The sequence below is a fragment of the Salvelinus sp. IW2-2015 genome, linkage group LG4q.1:29 (assembly GCF_002910315.2).
Source record: "Salvelinus sp. IW2-2015 linkage group LG4q.1:29, ASM291031v2, whole genome shotgun sequence".
Lineage (NCBI taxonomy): Eukaryota > Metazoa > Chordata > Actinopteri > Salmoniformes > Salmonidae > Salvelinus > Salvelinus sp. IW2-2015.
Window position 1 is genome coordinate 20,640,373 of NC_036842.1, and position 20,029 is coordinate 20,660,401.

Below are 20,029 nucleotides of genomic sequence, written 5' to 3' on the forward strand. Positions count from 1 at the left end.
GGTCTGGAAATTTCTTTGTCTTCTCTGGCGCGCGAAGTACGTCAACATTGGCTTCTGAAAAGCGTTCGGTATACACGGCGGATATGTCCGGCTCTGATTTTATTTGATACATGTGATAATAACTTCGTAAAGTATGTTTTTTCAACCGATTTTTATCAGATTATTCAACGTTTATTGGGACTTTTGGAGTTTTCCGTTCTTTGCGTCGAGAGAAACTGGGAACGTCATCAACATTGGCTAGCATTGTGGCACGAATTCGACAGGAGAAAAGGACAATCTAAAACCAAACAACGATTTATTCTGGAAATAGGACACCTTGTACAAGATTCTGATGGAAGCTCAGCAAAAGTAAGAACAATTTATGATGTTATTTCGTATTTCTGTGGAAAATGTTGATTCCTATTCTCTGCCGTTTTGGCGGGTGCTGTCTCGCAATAACGCAAGCTGTTTGTTATGGTAAAGTTATTTTTTTAAATCTACCACGGCGGTTGTATCTTTCATTTGCCATACAACAAGTATTTTTATGTAAAGTTTATGATGAGTTCTTTGGTCAGATTAGGTGAGTGTCCAAAATAGCTCCGGACATTCTGGTGAATCGATGCTACATATTCACAATGTATAACCACGGTTTGCAGCTCTTAATATGCAAATTTTCGAACAAAACATAAGTGTATTGTATAACCGGATGTTATAAGACTGTCATCTGATGAAGTTGGTCAAGGTTAGTGATTAATTTTATATCTTTTGCTGGTTTTTGCGAATGCTATCTATGCGGTGAATAAATGCGGTTGTGTGTTTGGCTATTGTGGTTAGCTAATAGAAATACATATTGTGTTTTCGCTGTAAAAAAACACAAAAATCGGAAATGATGGCTGGATTCACAAGATGTTTATCTTTCATTTGTTGTATTGGACTTGTGATTTCATGATATTTATATGCTATTATTTAATTGTGGCGCTATGCTAGGCTATGCTAGTCAGCTTTTACTGATGAGGATGCTCCCGGATCCGGGATGGGTGTTAAGTAAAGGTTAACAGGACACTGTATCATCTGATGTGTCTGAAATATAATTCTGGATATGCATGGTTTTATCAAGACTTCCTGCCCAAGATGCAGTAAACTCGATTAAGATTAAGAATTTTTAGGACTGATTTTGATGTGCAAACTAAGTAATTGTTTATTTTCTTTCTTCCAGGATGGATGGAATGTCCGCTACCATGTTTACCAATGATTCTGTATCTCTCCCTTTGAATGGCTTCCTGAGGAAAGGATGCACCTTAAAGGGCACACAAATTACATTTTCTGAAGTGTTGTTCATGGCTGTCTTCTCTCGAGGTTATGGCAAAGGTGATATGGTGGAAATTACAAGATTATGTTTTAATGCTGTTATTGTTTTATGTAACAGAATAAGGTGTTGATAGAACGCTCATCTGTGTGTGTTTTACTGAGGATGGGCCTCTGGAAGATTTACAATGTCTTTGGGTGATACCGCATTCCAGAGCATGAGTTAATGTTTCTGTTCTATAGGGTACCAGGGAGAGATGACCCCAGGGCCAGACCTTGGTCTCTACACAAAGATAACTGTTTTTACAGCAGATACTGTCTGCTGTGAATTGTAAGTATCTTTCATACAAATCTTAACCTTGTGACCAATTCCATACATCTGTTGTTCGTCATGTAGACTGAAGGGGGTGTATCTTGGCTATAAAATACATTTGTACCTTTGTCTCGGGGCTCTCAACGAATCATCTGAGCGTGATTCATCGACCAGCCATCATTAACGTAGAGCACTCAATCGATCGCTTTATAAGTGTGTGTTGTATTGACCTGCTCCCTTATTAATAAGCGAATAAAGATTTAGTTTAAGTATAACTCTGACTTGTGTGATAAGTTTGTCTTTCCTCATATGATAGTAAAGAAATTAACCACCACAGTGACCACAGAAGGTATCTAGATGCATGAAAGGGATAATTCATCCAAGAACAGTGTGAGCCCCACCCCCTCTAACCGGCTGAAGTAATGGCGACAATGGCGTTCACTATGCTCCTTCAACACTTCAACCGTGAGACCTGAGTTCCGAGCCAGCAACGTGTACACAGCATCCAGTCGAAGCTATCAACTGCCTTTTCTCTCATGTTATTTCTCTCAGGAGTGCGACATGAGTCCACGTGGAGTGAGCATGGAGAGAGATCCCGTCCAAACTTCTTACATGCTGCTGGTGTACTGGTAGTAAAATGGACAAGACATAATGGACCGTAAAGGACAGTGGTGGCTCAGGTGAGAGATTTGTCTGCTTGGGAAAATCTGATTATTCCCCAGATATTATAATTGGGTCATTATCAAGGGCCATCCACTATGAACATGTGTGCCATTCGGAGGACGAACTGAAAAACATCTGATGAAGAAACGCCAGAAGAATGAGTGCCATGAAGGAGGGGGTCAACCGTGCCCGTAATTGATTTAGGCTTGTCCAAAATGGTTTATTTGGGGTATCAGATTGATTGTGGAGGTCTGCACATTGCAAAGGTTATAGTAATTTAGACTAGAAATGCATTGAGATACCGATCTGCCATTAACATGCCACTCGTGACAAATGCTCCAGCTGAAATGTCATTGCCAGAATCCATAAATTAAATTGTGTAATGAAGCATATGTGGAACTGTATGAAGCGAAGGTCAAACCGCTTAAGGATCGGAACCTTTTTTTAAATTGTCACCTAAAATGACATACCCAAATCTAACTACCTTTAGCTCAGGACCTGAATCAAGGATATGGATATTCTTGATACCATTTGAAAGGAAACACTTTGAAGTTTGTGGAAATGTGAAATTAATGTAGGATAATATAATACATTAGAACTGGTAAAAGATAATACATGTGTTTTTTCCCCCGTTCTTTCCCCATCATCTTTGAAATGCAAGAGAAAGGCCAAAATGTAATATCACAGATTAGGTGCAATTTAGATTTTGGCCACTAGATGGCAGCAGTGTATGTGCAACGTTTTAGACTGATTCAACAAACCATTGCATTTCTGTTCAAAATGTTATATCTAGACTGCCCATATCTGCCTAATTGGTTTATTAATACATTTTCAAGTTCATAACTGTGCACTCTCCTCAAACAAGAGCGTGGTATCTTTTCACTGTAATTTCTACTGTAAATTGGACAGTGCCATTAGATTAACAAAAAAATTAAAGCTTTCTGCCCATATCAGATATGTCTATGTCCTGGGGAAATGTCTTATTACTTAGAACCTCATGCTAATCACATTAGCCTACGTTAGCTCAACCGTCGCGTAGGGGGGACTTAAATTAAAACATTTGACTGCAATGGTTTTACAAGTTGGATTGTACAACCCAGAATGAAGAGTTAGAAAGGATGACGTTTTATGTGTTGATTTTGTTTACAACCCAGAATGAAGGGTTTTGAAAGTGTCTGGTTTTATGCGTTGATTTTGTTTACTTACTCCTCTGTTAAGTAATAACAAATTTCTGTGCTCATGCAAGTGACTGATTGAACGTGCCTGGGAGGAATCCTCACTATCAGTATCTGCAATTTGTCAGAACGCCCAGAACTTTGTTTTGAGAATGAAAGGGATATCTCAGTTTAAAGGTCTCAGCTTGGAGAGAAGAAGCCTCATGAGGTATTGGTCTGTCACATGCATGAACCAATATTGGTCGGTCACATGCATGAACCAAACGTTAATGATTAATTAATTATGAATAATAAATTAGCTAAATCATGCAGATATAACTTGTCTGTGTAAGCAGTATATAAGAGAACTAATGGGACTGCCCCGGTGGAGCTCACTTCAGACTGGTACTTTATGCATTTAAGTTTGACTGTTACCTCTCCAGCTTGCTGTTAATAAACAATGATTCATTTAAGATTGATTTTGAGTGTCCCATGTGTAGAATTTCCACAACATTCAGTTTTTGGGGGGAATCCTGTTTCCATCCCACACTGTAGGTGGCGGGATGCACATTAAATTGTTCAATTGCCAATATCCTGAAGAAGAAGAACTCATTGTGATGTGTAATGGAAAGAGAAGAGGAGAAATGATCTAAAGATCAACAAAATTTGTATCCATTCGACAGGGGTGGATTTTTGTTTTGTCTAACTTTCTTCATTGCAACAAATGATGATGGAAACTGTGTTTTTCTAATGAATTATGATTGACGAAGGTACACGGGGCACATGATGTCATCACATAACTATAAAGCTACACTCCACATTTAGTTCTAAATGGCCACTGTTTTAAAAAATACATTTCTCAACTATAAAAATGTTTCTTTGCAGGATCCTTGTCCTGACTTGCAAGAATGGCTGAATTGCCTATGAGGAAATAAAAAAAAATGGTATGGTTTTTGGGTAAATGCCGGAAAATAAGGTCTGTGGTAAACACAGGCTTAGGAGATGAGATAATGAGATAATCTTCATCAGCTAACATCACCTTTTGTGAATTTTGAAACTTTTATGTAATGAAAAAAGCACATAAAGGTTTCATCATTACTAAAGTTCATGTTAACTGACTGATATTATTTCATAGAACAAAATGTTTAAGATATCCTAAGCCTGTGTCAACCTTAGACCTTATTTTCGGCGTTTATCCCAAAACCCCATAGGAATGACTGAACGAACCAGAGGTAACTCATTTCTGTTTTTTAGGACTACAAGCTGGCAAACTACTGAAACCATATCCTAGTCACTAGTCGCATGTTTGATTGGTAAGGCAAAAGCAACCGACTGTAGACGAAAGTCAGAGTGAAGTCGGGGGAGGTGGATCTGCAACAGCTGAAAGTTTGACACTATAATGTGGCTTTCCAACAGCAAGGCTCAGATCAACATTGCAGTGTTACAATTGTTTATAAAAGTTTTTCTTTATAATGTCGAAAAATAAACATGGCTCCAACCCCCATATCACACACTTACAAACTGAAATTGTATGTGTGTAGGCCTACATTGTACAATCAATAAGTGAAATAGAGACTCAAATAGTGCAGTTATTTGCACTTGTATACCAATGTATTAGCGGTGACCATCGACTTAACAAAAGTGATCCGCTCAAACAGTTTCAATACTACTTACAGACATCCACCAACAATTTAACTTTTACTGTTGAAAAGTGATATCCCAATTATAAATACAGTAAAGTACACAGACTAAAAAATATATGTTTTTCACAAAATAGTGTTTTTTAGAAACAACTGCAAACTTCAAGAAGTAGGTCATTCAAGGAATTGGTCTGATGGGAATCCATGATGTCATCTGCCTCCCCCTTGCATGAGGAACAATAGAGGAGCAATAGAGAACAGATATCATTACATACCTGAACCTATTGAGATGTGCCTTTTGTTGAGTAAATAGGTAAGGTGAAAAGGAGTCTGGAGTGCCACTTTAAAGGGTGTCTCTCCAAAAAACACCAATGCCATAGCAGCTAGTTCTGGTCTGTGTAATAAAGTGTGTGTTGGTGGCAGGGAAGTCAGGCGCAGGAGAGCGAACTTGGTATAAACGGAGTCGTTTAATAAGTGCTCATAAAACTCCAAAAACCAAAATAGACAAAAAATAATAAAAGTGGGTACAAAAGCCATCGCACACCAACATATGACTTGCACAAAACATACACTCAAACAATCTCCGACAAGGACATGAGGGGAAACAGAGGGTTAAATACACAACATGTAATTGATGGGATTGGAACCAGGTGTGAAGGAAGACAAGACAAAACCAATGGAACATGAAAAATGGATCAGTGATGGCTAGAAGGTCGGTGACGTCGACCGCCAAACACCGCCCGAACAAGGAGAGGGATCGACTTCGGCGGAAGTCGTGACAGTCTGCTTAATTCACTGACTGTATATCAACCATAAAAAATGAGGGAGTGGGATGTCTCGCTTCCTCTTACGTCTCTGGCAGAGATAATGGATTCACCTCTTCCTCTCTGACTGTAGCATCATACATAGGCCTAGATATTGACCTGATTTAACAACCTCTGCATGTTTCTATTTATTATGTCAGTATTGACTTGATATTGATCAACATCACAATGTCACCTCTTCAAAGACATAATTATAATAGAACACTGACCGTAAATGAAGATGAAATCTGATAATCTTATTTTGGTTATTTTTTTAAATTATAAATGAATAATATGTACCCATTGATTCTTGATGAATATAATGTATAAATGCCACAGAAGCTTAGTTAAACTGTCGTACCACATCATAACCCAAAATATAAGCTTATTTTACTTCAATGTTTTTAAACAAAGTAAAGGGAAACGAACACTGTATAGCCTCAACGTGGTTAAAACTATCATTTTGATATCATGGATAGTCAGTCCTTCTGTCTGTCACATTATTATTTATGGGAATGTCACGTTCCTGACCTTATTTCCTTTGTTTAGTCTTTGTTTAGTTGGTCAGGACGTGAGCTGGGTGGACATTCTATGTTTTGTGTTTCTATGTTGGGTTGAGTTGTGTTGGCAGCTGCAGAAAAGTACTTGGGTGTACGAGATTTTATTGCAGATAGTTACAAGGTGTTTTGAACGATAGTGTCCCGTCCTCCCAAGCTGCTGGCCTGGAGTAGGATCAGATAGGGTCAAAGTAGTGGAATAGTTGTGAGGTTTCAATGGGTGCAGGGTTAGATGGTAGGGCAATTGTTTCACAGTGTAATGAATTCATACTACAGAACAGTAGGCTGATACACAGCCATACAGTAGTTGGCGGCATGCACCTATAATATGTGTTTGGGGAACGCCATAATGCCAAAGAAAAATAATAATATGGTTGGTCTTTCCATCAGTCTCCTTATAGACGGATCTGGTAGTGGGGAAGCACATGAAGCGAGACGGTGGATGATGGTTGGAAGAGCGTGCTTGTTTGAAATGGAAAATCGTTGCGGAAGAGTTATATATCAACAGAGAGTTATATTTTCTGGGTGATTTAAATATTGACTGGCTTTCATCAAGCTGCCCACTCAAGAAAAAGCTTCAAACTGTAACCAGTGCCTGCAACCTGGTTCAGGTTATCAATCAACCTACCAGGGTAGTTACAAACAGCACAGGAATTAAATCAACAACATGTTGTAACGCTCGTCGTTAGGTGGAAGAGAGGTGGAAGAGAGGAGGACCAAGGAGCAGCGTGGCAAATGTTCATGATGAATTTTAATGATTATCCAACAAACAGAAACATTGACAAAATACAAAACGACGTGAACAGACCTGAACTTGAGAACATATAAAAACATGGATGGACGCACGAATAGGAACAAACGAACGAAAACAGTACCGTGTGTCGAACAAACACAGACACGGTAACAATCTCCCACAAACAAACAGTGAGAACAGCCTACCTTAATATGGTTCTCAATCAGAGGAAACATAAAACACCTGCCCCTGATTGAGAACCATATCAGGCTAGTTGACAACCCTAAACCAAACATAGAAACACATAACATAGAATGCCCACCCAGCTCACGTCCTGACCAACTAAACAAGGCTAAACAAAGGAAATAAGGTCAGGAACGTGACACATGTATTGATCACATCTTTACTAATGCTGCAGAAATTTGCTCGAAAAGCAGTATCCAGATCCCTCTGATGTAGTGATCACAATATAGTATCCATATCTAGGAAAACCAAAGTTCCAAAGGCTGGGCCTAATATAGTGTATAAGTCATACAAGAAGTTTTGTAGTGATTCCTATGTTATTAATGTAAAGAATATCTGTTGGTCCGTGGTGTGTAATGAGGAGCAAACAGACACTGCACTTGACACATTTATGAAATTGCTTATTCCAGTTGCTAATAAGCATGCACCCATTAAGAAAATGACTGTAAAAACTGTTAAATCCCCTTGGATTGATGAGGAATTGAAAAATTGAATGGTTGAGGGGGATGAGGCAAAAGGAATGGCAAATAAGTCTGACTGCACAACCGATTGGCAAACTTATTGCAAATTGAGAAATCATGTGACTAAACTGAATAAAAAGAAGAAGAAACTACACTATGAAACCAAGAGAAATGAAATTAAGAATGATAGTTAAATGCTTTGGAGCACCTTAAATGAAATTCAGGGAAAAAAGGCAAACTCAGCTTCATCATTCATTGAAACAGATGGCTTATTCATCACAAAACCAACTGATATTGCCAATTACTTTCATGATTTTTTCATTGGCAAGATTAGCAAATTTAGGCATAACATGCCAGCAACAAATGCTGACACTACACATCCAAGTATATCTGACCAAATTATGAAAGACAAGCATAGTAATTTTAAATTCCTTAAATGTAGTGTGGATGAGGTGAACAAATTATTGTTGTCTATCAGCAATGACAACTTGGATGGAAAATCTTCAATTTAAGCCTACTAGAAAGTGTGTGCCCTCAGGCTTGGAGGGAAGCAAAAGTCCTTCCACTACCTAAAAATAGTAAAGCCCCCTTTACTGGCTCAGATAGCCAACCAATCAGCCTATTACCAACCCTGAGTAAACTTTTGTAAAAAATTGTGTTTGACCAGATACAATGTTATTTTACAGTAAACAAATTGACAACAAACATTCAGCATGCTGATAGAGAAGTACATTCAACAAGCACAGCACTTACACAAATGACTGATGATTGGCTGAGAGAAATTGAAGATAAAAAGATTGTGGGGGCTGTTTTGTTAGACTCCAGTGCAGATTTTGACATTATCGATCATAGTCTGCTGCTGACAAAACATATGTGTTATGGCTTTACACCCCCTGCTATATTGGATAATGAGTTATCTGTCTAACAGAACACAGAGTGTGTTCTTTAATGGAAGCCTCTCCAACATAATCCAGGTAGAATCAGGAATTCCCTTAGGCAGCTGTTGAGGCTCATTACTTTTTTCAAACTTTACTAATGAATTGCCACTGGCTTTGAGGAAAGCCAGAGTGTCTATGTATGCGAATGACTCGACACTATATATATATCAGCTACTACAGTGACTGAAATGACTGCAACACTTAACAAAGAGGTGCAGTTAGTTTCAGAGTGGGTGGCAAGGAATAAGTTAGTCCTAAATATTTCTAAAACTAAAAGCATTGTATTTGGGATAAACCATTTACTAAACCCTAAACTAAATATTGTAATAAATCATGTGGAAATTGAGCAAGTTGAGGTGACTAAACTGCTTGGAGTTACCCTGGATTTTAAACGTTCATGGTCAAAACATATTGATACAACAGTAGCTAAGATGGGGAGAAGTATGTCCATGATAAGGTGCTGCTCTACCTTCTTGACAGCACTGTCAACAAGGCAGGTCCTACCTACCCTAGTTTTGTCGCACCTGGACTACTGTTCAGTCGTGTGGTCAGGTGCCACAAAAAAGGACTTAGTAAAATTGCAATTGGTTCAGAACAGGGCATAACGGCTGGCCCTTGGATGTGCATGTCAATCTTTCCTGGCTCAAAGTGGAGGAGAGATTGACTTCATCACTGCTTGTATTTCTGAGAGATATTGAGTTGTTGAATGCACCGAGCTGTCTGTTTGAACTACTGGCACACAGCTCGGACACCCATGCATACCCCACAAGACATGCCACAAGAGGTCTCTTCATAGTCCCCAAGTTCAGAACAGACTATGGAAGACGCACAGTACTAAATAGATCCATGGCTACATGGAACTCTATTCCACATCAAGTAACTCATGCAAGCAGTAAAATTTGATTTAAAAAAACAAATAAAAAAACACCTTATGGAAAAGCGGGGACTAGGAAGCAACACAAACATAAGCACAGACACATGCATACACACGATGGCATACGCACTATACACACACGTACACATGGATTTTGTGCTGTATATAGGTTAGGTTGGAGTCATTAAAACTTGTTTTTCAACCACTCCACAAATTTCTTGTTAACAAACTATAGTTTTGGCAAGTCGGTTAGGACATTTACTTTGTGCATGACACAAGTACTTTTTCCAACAATTGTTTACAGACAGATTACTTCACTTAAATCACAATTCCAGTGGGACAGAAGTTTACATACACTAAGTTGACTGTGCCTTCAAACAGCTTGGAAAATTCCAGAAAATGATGTCATGGCTTTAGAAGCTTCTGATAGGCTAATTGACCTCATTTGAGTCAATTGGAGGTGTACCTGTGGATGTATTTCAAGGTCTACCTTCAAACTCAGTGCATCTTTTCTTGACATCATGGGAAAATCAAAAAAAATCAGCCAAGACCTCAGAAAAAGAATTGTAGACCTCCACAAGTCTGGTTCATCCTTGGGAGCAATTTCCAAATGCCTGAAGGTACCACGTTCATCTGTACAAACAATAGTACGCAACTATAAACACCATGGGACCACGCAGCTCAGGAAGGTAATGTGTTCTGTCTCCTAGAGATGAACGTACTTTGGTGTGAAAAGTGCAAATCAATCCCAGAACAGCAAAGGACCTTGTGAAGATGCTGGAGAAAACAGGTACAAAAGTATCTATATCCACAGTAAAAGGAGTCCTATATCAACATAGCCTGAAAGGCCGCTAAGCAAGGAGGAAGCCACTGCTCCAAAACCGCCATAAAATAGCCAGACTATGGTTTGCAACTGCACATGGGGACAAAGATCGTACTTTTTGGAGAAATGTTCTCTGGTCTGATGAAACAAAAATAGAACTGTTTGGCCATAATGATCATCGTTTATGTTTGGAGGAAAAAGGGGGAGGCTTGCAAGCCGAAGAACACCATCTCAACCATGAAGCACGGGAGTGGCAGCATCATGTTGTGAGGGTGCTTTGCTGCAGGCGGGACTGGTGCTCTTCACAAAATTGATGGCATCACGAGGATGGAAAATTGTGAATATATTGAAGCAACATCTCAAGACATCAGTCAGGAAGTTAAAGCTTGGTCTCAAATTGGTCTTCCAAATAGACATTGACCCCAAACATATTTCCAAAGTTGTGGCAAAATGGCTTAAGGACAACAAAGTTGAAACGCACGTCGTCGGGAGAAGGAGAAGAGGACCAAGGTGCAGCGTGGTAAGTGTTCATACTATTTAATTAAAATATGAAACACTTGCCAAAACAACAAACACGACAAAAGAACAGTCCTGAAAGGTGAAACAACCACCCACAAACACAGGTGGGAACGGGCTACCTAAGTATGATTCTCAATCAGAGACAACGATAGACAGCTGCCTCTGATTGAGAACCATACCAGGCCAAACACACAGAAATACAAAACAAGGACAACATAGAACACCAGACATAGAATGCCCACCCAAACTCACGCCCTGACCAACCAAAATAGAGACATAATGTCACGACTTCGACCGAGGCAGGCTCTCCTTCCCGTTCGGGTGGCGCTCGGCGGTCGTCGTCACCGGCCTATTAGCTGCCACTGATCCTTTTCTCCCCCTCCCTATGTGTTTATTGGGTTCACCTGTTTTGTATTAGGGTTAATTAGTTGGGCTTATTAGTCAGCCGGCCCGCACGTTTCTTTGTGCGGGATTGTTTGTTTGTAAGTAGTGGTGTTGGTTTTGTGCTACGTGTTTACTGGACTGTGTTCGTTTCCCCCGTGTCTGGGGTTGGTTAAGAAGTACACCCAGTGTGTTAGTAGGGTGGCCTAGTTTGTCCATGTTCATTAAAGAACATTTGTATTTGCACCTGCTGTTTCCTGCGCTTTGACTTCACACTCCGACACCCAGGCCTTACACATAAATAGGATCTCTACGGTCAGGGCGTGACAAAAGTCAAGGTATAGAAGTGGCCATCACAAAGCCCTGACCTCAATCCTATAGAAAATGTGTGGGCAGAACTGGAAAAGCCTCTGCGAGCAAGGATGCCTACAAACCTGACTCAGTTACCCCAGCTCTGTCAGGAGGAATGGGCCAAAATTCACCCAACTTATTGTTGGAAGCTTGTGGAAGGCTACCCGAAACATTTGACCCAAGTTCAACAATTTAAAGGCAATGCTACCAATACTAATTGAGTGATTAATTGATAGAGTGTATGTAAACTTCTGACCCACTGGGAATTTGATGAAATAAATAAAAGCTGTAATAAATCAGAGGCAGGTTGAGGTTTCCAGGGTTAGAGTAGTGCAGAAGTAGTCATATGCTGAGGCAGTGAAGAAAGTAGAGGCAGATGGGTCAAGGGGGAGGGATCCTGAGAGGAGTGGTGTGAGTAGTCGATCTGTACAGTATAGAGGGATAGGCCAAGAAGTGATTGTCACGTTCTGACCTTAGTTCCTTTTTTATGTCTTTATTTTAGTTGGTCAGGGCGTGAGTTGGGGTGGGCATTCTATGTTGTTTTTCTATGTTTTGTTCTGTTATATTTCTATGTGTTTGGCCTAGTATGGTTCTCAATCAGAGGCAGGTGTCAGTCGTTGTCTCTGATTGGGAGCCATATTTAGGTAGCCTGTTTTCTATTGTGTTTTGTGGGTGGTTGTTTCCTGTTTCAGTGTTTGCACCATACGGGACTGTTTCGGTTTTGTTATTTTTGTTCTGTGTTCATTTTGATTTATTAAAAATCTATTATTTTCAGCAAACTTAACATGTGTAAATTATATGTATGAACATAACAAGATTCAACAACTGAGACATAAACTGAACAAGTTCCACAGACATGTGACTAACAGAAATGGAATAATGTGTCCCTGAACAAAGGGGGGGTCAAAATCAAAAGGAACAGTCAGTGTCTGGTGTGGCCACCAGCTGCATTAAGTACTGCAGTGCATTTCCTCCTCATGGACTGCACCAGATTTGCCAGTTCTTGCTGTGAGATGTTACCCCACTCTTCCACTAAGGCACCTGCAAGTTTCCGTACATTTCTGGGGGGAATGGCCCTAGCCCTCACCCTCCGATCCAACAGGTCCCAGACGTGCTCAATAAGATTGAGATCCGGGCTCTTCGCTGGCCATGGCAGAACACTGACATTCCTGTCTTACAGGAAATCACGCACAGAACGAGAAGTATGGCTGGTGGCATTGTCATGCTGGAGGGTCAGGATGAGCCTGCAGGAAGGGTACCACATGAGGAAGGAGGATGTCTTCCCTGTAACGCACAGCGTTGAGATTGCCTGCATTGACAACAAGCTCAGTCCAATGATGCTGTGACACACTGCCCCAGACCATGACAAACCCTCCACCTCCAAATCGATCAGAGTACAGGCCTCGGTGTAACGAGTACAGGCCTCGGTGTAACGCTCATTCCTTCGACGATAAACGCGAATCTGACCATCACCCCTGGTGAGACAAAAACGCAATTCGTCAGTGAATAGCACTTTTTGACAGTCCTGTCTGGTCCAGCGACGGTGGGTTTGTGCCCATAGGTGACGTTGTTGCCGGTGTTGTCTGGTGAGGACCTGCCTTACAACAGGCCTACAAGCCCTCAGGCCAGCCTCTCCCAGCCTATTGCGGACAGTCTGAGCACTGATGGAGGGATTGTGCGTTCCTGGTGTAACTCGAGCAGTTGTTGCCATCCTGTACCTGTCCCGCAGGTGTGATGTTCGGATGTACCGATCCTGTGCAGGTGTTGTTACACGTGGTCTGCCACTGCGAGGACGATCAGCTGTCCGTCCTGTCTCTCTGTAGCGCTGTCTTAGGCGTCTCACAGTATGGACATTGCAATTTATTGCCCTGGCCACATCTGCAGTCCTCATTCTTCTTGCAGCTTGCCTAAGGCACGTTCACGCAGATGAGTAGGGACCCTGGGCATCTTTCTTTTGGTGTTTTTCAGAGTCAGTAGAAAGGCCTCTTTAGTGTCCTAAGTTTTCATTACTGTGACCTTAATCGCCTACCGTCTGTAAGCTTTTAGTGTCTTAACGACCGTTCCACAGGTGCATGTTCATTAATTGTTTATGGGTCATTGAATAAGCACGGGAAACAATGTTTACATCCTTCACAAGGAAGATCTGTGAAGTTATTTAGATTTTTACAAATTATCTTTGAAAGACAGGGTCCTGAAGAAGGGATGTTTCTATTTTTGCTGAGTTTGTGTGTTCATGTGTGGGTTCCTCCAGCTTCTCCCATTGGGAATTGATGGGCGATGCCATGGTAACCACAGAGCAGGTGTGCCTCACATCTGACATGCAGAGCAAGCAGGGGGCAGTGTGGAGCCACATTGTGAGTAGCCTTCAGAACACTGCACACTGTTATTATGTCTACATAACTGATACTTATTCTCTCTATGCATATCACATTTTGCATGGCTTTGTCTAAATGGTCATATCTATGTGTGTTTGTGTCCAGCCCTGTCACCTAAGGGCCTTGGAGTTACAAGTGCACTTTAAGATTCATAGCCAAGGAATGAAGAATCCTAATGGGGATGTACTGGCAATTTGGTACACCAAGGAGCGCATGCAGGAAGGTACTGTCCCAACAATGTAGTTCCAACAGAAATGTCATTGCGTGGGTGCAATGCAACTGTATAAATGCATTTATGTTGTTGTGTAGGTCCTGTGTTTGGAAACCAGGACCTCATCACAGGGCTGGGTGTGTTGGTGGACACGTACCCCAATGAGGAAAAACACCTAGAGGTATGTGCATATATCCGCTGGCCTCTTCTATGTGTTTCTGTGGAGGGTAGGAGTAGCTACAGTACTGTTCTATGTTATGTCACATTATATAATAGGACTTATCTCAACTACTTCCTGTTTTTCCCCCCACTCATTGTACTGTCTGGCAGGGGTGTTTGTGTCATATCCTGTCAAATCTGGATTAACATGTCCTGATCTTCCTGTGCTCCGAGAGGGGCTTTAGACAACTGACACCCAACACCTCCCACCTCAATACAGACTTGCGTCATACAAGCAAGCCAATACAGTGGAATATTTATGAGGTTTTGTTGGAACGCTTGCTTGGGCAGGGCTCACAGACCTGTGTAAATGGCCTTGTGTTGTGCTCCTCTGTTTTGTGCATCCCTATGGAGACAGGTGCAGAAGATGAGGTACACCACACGCACATAGGTACCCAATGTTTGGACCACCCATACCAAATGCCCCCATACCCCTCTCCTTAGCCACTCCCATCAACCCCTAATGAGCTTGCTGCCCCATGTTGTTGTTTATTACCCAGTAACAATTCTTTGCACCTTGAGTATAATTAGCATTTGAATGACTAGGGATCAGGCAAAGGATAAGGTGACTCTCCAACAGGTAAATTGTACCAGCAGTATTGTATTGTTGTGACTGCTGTATCTTTTACCTGTTCTCCTTCTCTCTCACTGTTTTCTGTGTCTCACTCCTTTATTTTTTCACACCTTCCAACAGAGGATCTACCCCTTTGTGTTGGCGATGGTGTCTGCACCGCCATGCTGCGCAACCACAATCACAACACTTTCATCTTCATCAGATACGTGCGCCGCAGGCCCACTGTGAGAATACACACACTCATTTTAAAGGCTCAACGAAATATCACTATCCAAGTTATTGTGTAATAACTATGTAAATAATAATGATGCATATTGGGTCACTCTGGAGTCTGAGAAAACAGTTATGTTGAAGTGAATTGTTTCAACACACATGTCAGGTATATGATGCCTTGACTGTACTAGGTAGTGCCTTGGCATACCCTGTTGAGCATACTCCCAATTTCTGTCTCCACTAGATTATGATTGACATGGACGGACTGCCTGGACATACCGGGGGTGCGGTTGCCTCAGGGCTACTACTTTGGATCCTCTGCCATCACAGGAGATCTCTCTGGTAGTACTCTTCTCTACTGTGATTGACATAGTAGTGTTAATGAAATGGCATTTACATTAACTGTTTTATTGCCTATGAATTATCACCTAGTTTTAATTTATTGCCTACTTGATGGCGTTTCATTGAGCTGTCTAATGTCCAGTGAGATGTGGCAATCCCAGATTATAAAAAAATTTGAATTAACTCATTATGACCACACTGCCCAGAATTAAATTCATGTGATGCATAAGTGAAATGCAGAGGTCATGTCGTCTAAAGATAGACTGCAGATAAGATATTGGCATAGAATTACATATAGAATAATAATATAGTAATTTCGTAGGATTTCTGTGGATATTTTTTTTTTTTTTTTTTAATTGGAGGTGTTTTTGCTGCAGTATGCCTTGAATGACAGAAACATTCTGTTCCTCACAGACAATCACGATGTGATCTCCCTGAAACTGTACCAGCTGACGGTGTTACATAGTGAGACGTAACACCGTCAGATGAGATCCCTCTACCCAGTGTAGATGACATAGACCTACTAAGGAGTAAGGATCGCTACCCCTCTCACACAAACAGAAGAACATACACATTCATTGGCGTTACCCTATTTGGGTAACATAGTTATTCTTGATGAAAAGCTAAACTACAAATACATACTATCAAATTATTAGGTTAAACTGTTAGGGCTCCTTAACCAACTCAGTGGCCTTATGGTTAGTATCTGCCCTGAGATTGGAAGGTTGGGGGTTCGATCCCCGATCATACCAAAAAATGTCTTTCTGCTTGTCACTCAGCAATAAGGAGATGGATTGGAGATGCTCTGGCCTGCGATAGACTAGTGTCCTGTCCAGGGGGTGTAATTATACATCAAGCTGTCCAGGGGGTGTAATTGTATGTCAAGCTGTCCAGGGGGTGTAATTGTGGGCTGCTCTGGTTCCAAGGCAAGGCTTAGGGCTTCTTGTCACTCTTGTCACCTCAATTGTTTACCTTTTTTTATCCATCCTAACGTCTTTCTCTCTTTCGCTCTGTTAGTGGGTTATAATGAAGAGGGATGGAGTAATATTGCCATGTTGTTCACCATCCTCTTCTCCATGCTGGGCTGTTTCCTGCTCATCGTGGTCGGCCTCATCGTCTACAGCCACTGGAACGAGAACAGACAAACGCTTCTACTGAGAGGGAGGGAGGCCTGTCATCATAACCTCTATTACTGCAGTCTAAGGACAAAACTGCACTAAGACACTGAAATGACTGACGAGGCTGAAATGAGACTCCTAAGACACTGGGACACTGAAATGAGACTCCTAAGACACTGGGACACTGAAATGAGACTCCAAACACTGGGCACTGAAATGAGACTCCTAAGACACTGGGACACTGAAATGTTAAGACTCCTAAGAACACTGGACACTGAAATGAGACTCCTAAGACACTGGGACACTGAAATGAGACTCCTAAGACACTGGGACACTGAAATGAGACTCCTAAGACACTGGGACACTAAATAAGACTCCTAAGACACTGGGACCATCCTACTGAGAAATGAGACTCCTAAGACACTGGGACACGGGAAATGAGACTCCTAAGACACTGGGACACTGAAATGAGACTCCTAAGACACTGGGACACTGAAATGAGACTCCTAAGACACTGGGACACTGAAATGAGAACAAGACAGAGAAACTGACCTCTCAATGTAAACCAATATGCTGACAGACAGCGGTACCCCTGGGACAGCACTAGTGAATCCTGGGAAAGACTGAGCAGTAGATGGATGCATTTAAACACTACAGCAACAAACCACGCTGACCCCTGCCATAAGTAGAGATAGACTGATACCTTTCCACTCCCTGTCCCCACCTTCACCAACCAGGCCTTACTCTACACACAAATGTACTGACAACGTGAAAATGACCTGTGTTGTCATAGTCCAGCGGCTAATTGTCCGCCAGGGGTGTAATGGACAAAATCTGCGATGACACTATAGCCAAAAATACTTATTTAGACATGCCCTAGCTGCGTGTGAAATTTGGTGTCTTTTATCACAAAATACACAATTTTCCCCCCACTGGCTACACTGGACTCTGCCATTGCTGGTTTTGTTTTTGTCTTTTTGAGGGTCTGGAGAGATTGATTTATACTGACAGATGAGAATGTCAAAGGGACACAGTATCCGATATGTTCTTACTCGAACAGCCCACATGACCAGCTCCCATTAGCAGAACACTGGCAATTGATGCGTCACTTTTCTGCTTCGCTCTAGAAACAGCATTAGGATGGTTATGTCATATTTGACTCTATGGCGCTTGCAATCAATGTAAGTCTTTGTGCAGTGACGCATTTGGTTCAGACGGTCTCATACTCTATTGGGGGCTGCAGGTAGCCTAGTGGTTAGAGCGTTGGGCCAGTAACCAAAAGGTTGCTGGATCAAATCCCCAAGCTGACAAGGTAAAAAATCTGACGTTCTGCCCCTCAGCAAGGCAGTTAACCCACTGTTCCCCGGGCGCCCGAAAACGTGGATGTTGATTAAGGCAGCCCCCCGCACCTCTCTGATTCAGAGGAGTTGTGTTAAATGCTGAAGACACATTTACAGTTGAAGGTGTTCAGTTGGCTTTCCCTTATTTTGTTAGCTTGAAAGATGTATGGTTGCAAATGAGTTTTATCGTGTCTTGTCAAACAATGTTCAATAGTTACTGAAGGTAATTGAAGTCATTTTAACTCTGTCATGATTGATTAGGTAGTTTGTTGATTTTATTATTGTGTATATGACTGTATGAAATGGAAAGGTGAGCGATCCCTCTCCCTTCAGGTTGCATGTTCTTAAGGGAATTTATTTAAATTAGTTGCCTGTTACTTTTTATTGTTCCTACTACCGTTTTAACTTAGTCTACAGTGTCTGTGTCTTCTAATTTGTTTAATGTTTTGTATACTCAAATGTGTAACTTATCATGTTCTTGCACATGCTATCTATAGTTATATATTACAGGGTGAGTCTGAGTTTGGGACTTTCCACAAAGTATTGGGTTGGTTGATACTGCGGAAGAGAGCACAAGTGAGGCTTTGCTGCATCTCATGTCTTCCTGTGGTCGACAAAACGTTCAGACACTTTGCTTTTCTGTATCGTTTTTTGTTTTGTGTCATATTACCAAATAGCCCTAGCCAGTAGTATGGATTCCAGAACAAAGTGTACATTGCAGTTTCTCCCAGATCTGACCTCAGAATGCAACCAATAACATTTCAGTAAGTTTAAGGAATTATATGATCTCTGCTCTGAAAGGGATAGTTTGGAAATGGGATACTGTAGATGCAATCCATTATAATTCCACATGTTCTGAGATATAAACTCACTGAGCCTCACACTGAACCCTGTGTTTTGTCTCCAAATGAACATTTGAAGACCTTGGTGCACTGCTATCAATTGCCAATGCAGCCTTTTATCCCTCTTGTTAAACCACCTTGTCTCAGTGTGGGGTGGCAGGTAGCCTAGCAGAGTTAGATCATTGGGCCAATAACTGAAGGGTTGTTAGTTAGAATCCCTGAGCCGACTAGGTAAAACAAATGTCCTTGAGCAAGGCACTTAAACTTAATTGCTCCCGTGTTGCTGTCGACGGGTGTCTCAGGAGTGGGCTATGCAAAATAAATGTTTTACATGTGTGAAACAGGACAAATATAAGCGCCCGCTATTTGACATCTTTCCACTGAGGAACGTAAAATACGGGAGATTTTTTACTATGCTGATGGTACTTGTTTTTGTTGCCATTAAAGAACGACCTTTAGTGACATTGTTTCCTTACTTGTTGGACTTCTGCTCTGGAGATGGTACTGTAGGTTATTTACATGGAAGTGACCATTCAGAGATGTACTGTGTAGATAAATGTATTTTCTGGATAGATTGGCCTAATTTCAACCAAATTACAGGTAATGTTTAACCCTACAAGTCTAGTAATGTTGCAGTGGAAATACCAGTATTATACTCTTCACAAGTCATGTGATTGTATATCATGATAAAACACATGGTTAGTTTACTTATCACAAGGTCTGCTTGTTCTGCACTCATTTTTAACTTGAAGCTTTGCCCCAGGCCTTTCAGGCAAAGTGGGACTATTATATTTGTGACGGTCTTTGTCCTTAAAGAAGGGCATGTTAAGAGGCCATGCCTTGGGGTACTCATCAATAATGACAGCCGCATGCTTCCGGCACCATCTCACACTGCCCTTCTGTGCTCCTCCTCCAGATCAATATCAACTGCTTCAGATGCCTGGGTGGGGCCCCTCCGGCTGAGGGGAGTAGGTTATGCCCTCAGCTAGTCCATCAATGTCAACACTATAGGCTTGAGAAACAGTACAGCATTCAACAAAGGTAAGTCAGAGCCAAAC

At 41.4% G+C, this 20,029-nt stretch overlaps 1 pseudogene; it reads left to right on the top strand.

Annotated features, from left to right (window-relative positions):
* The first annotated feature begins 2,248 nt into the window (after positions 1–2,248).
* Positions 2,249–16,891, top strand: LOC111960849 (VIP36-like protein; annotated as a pseudogene).
* Positions 16,892–20,029: the final 3,138 nt, after the last annotated feature.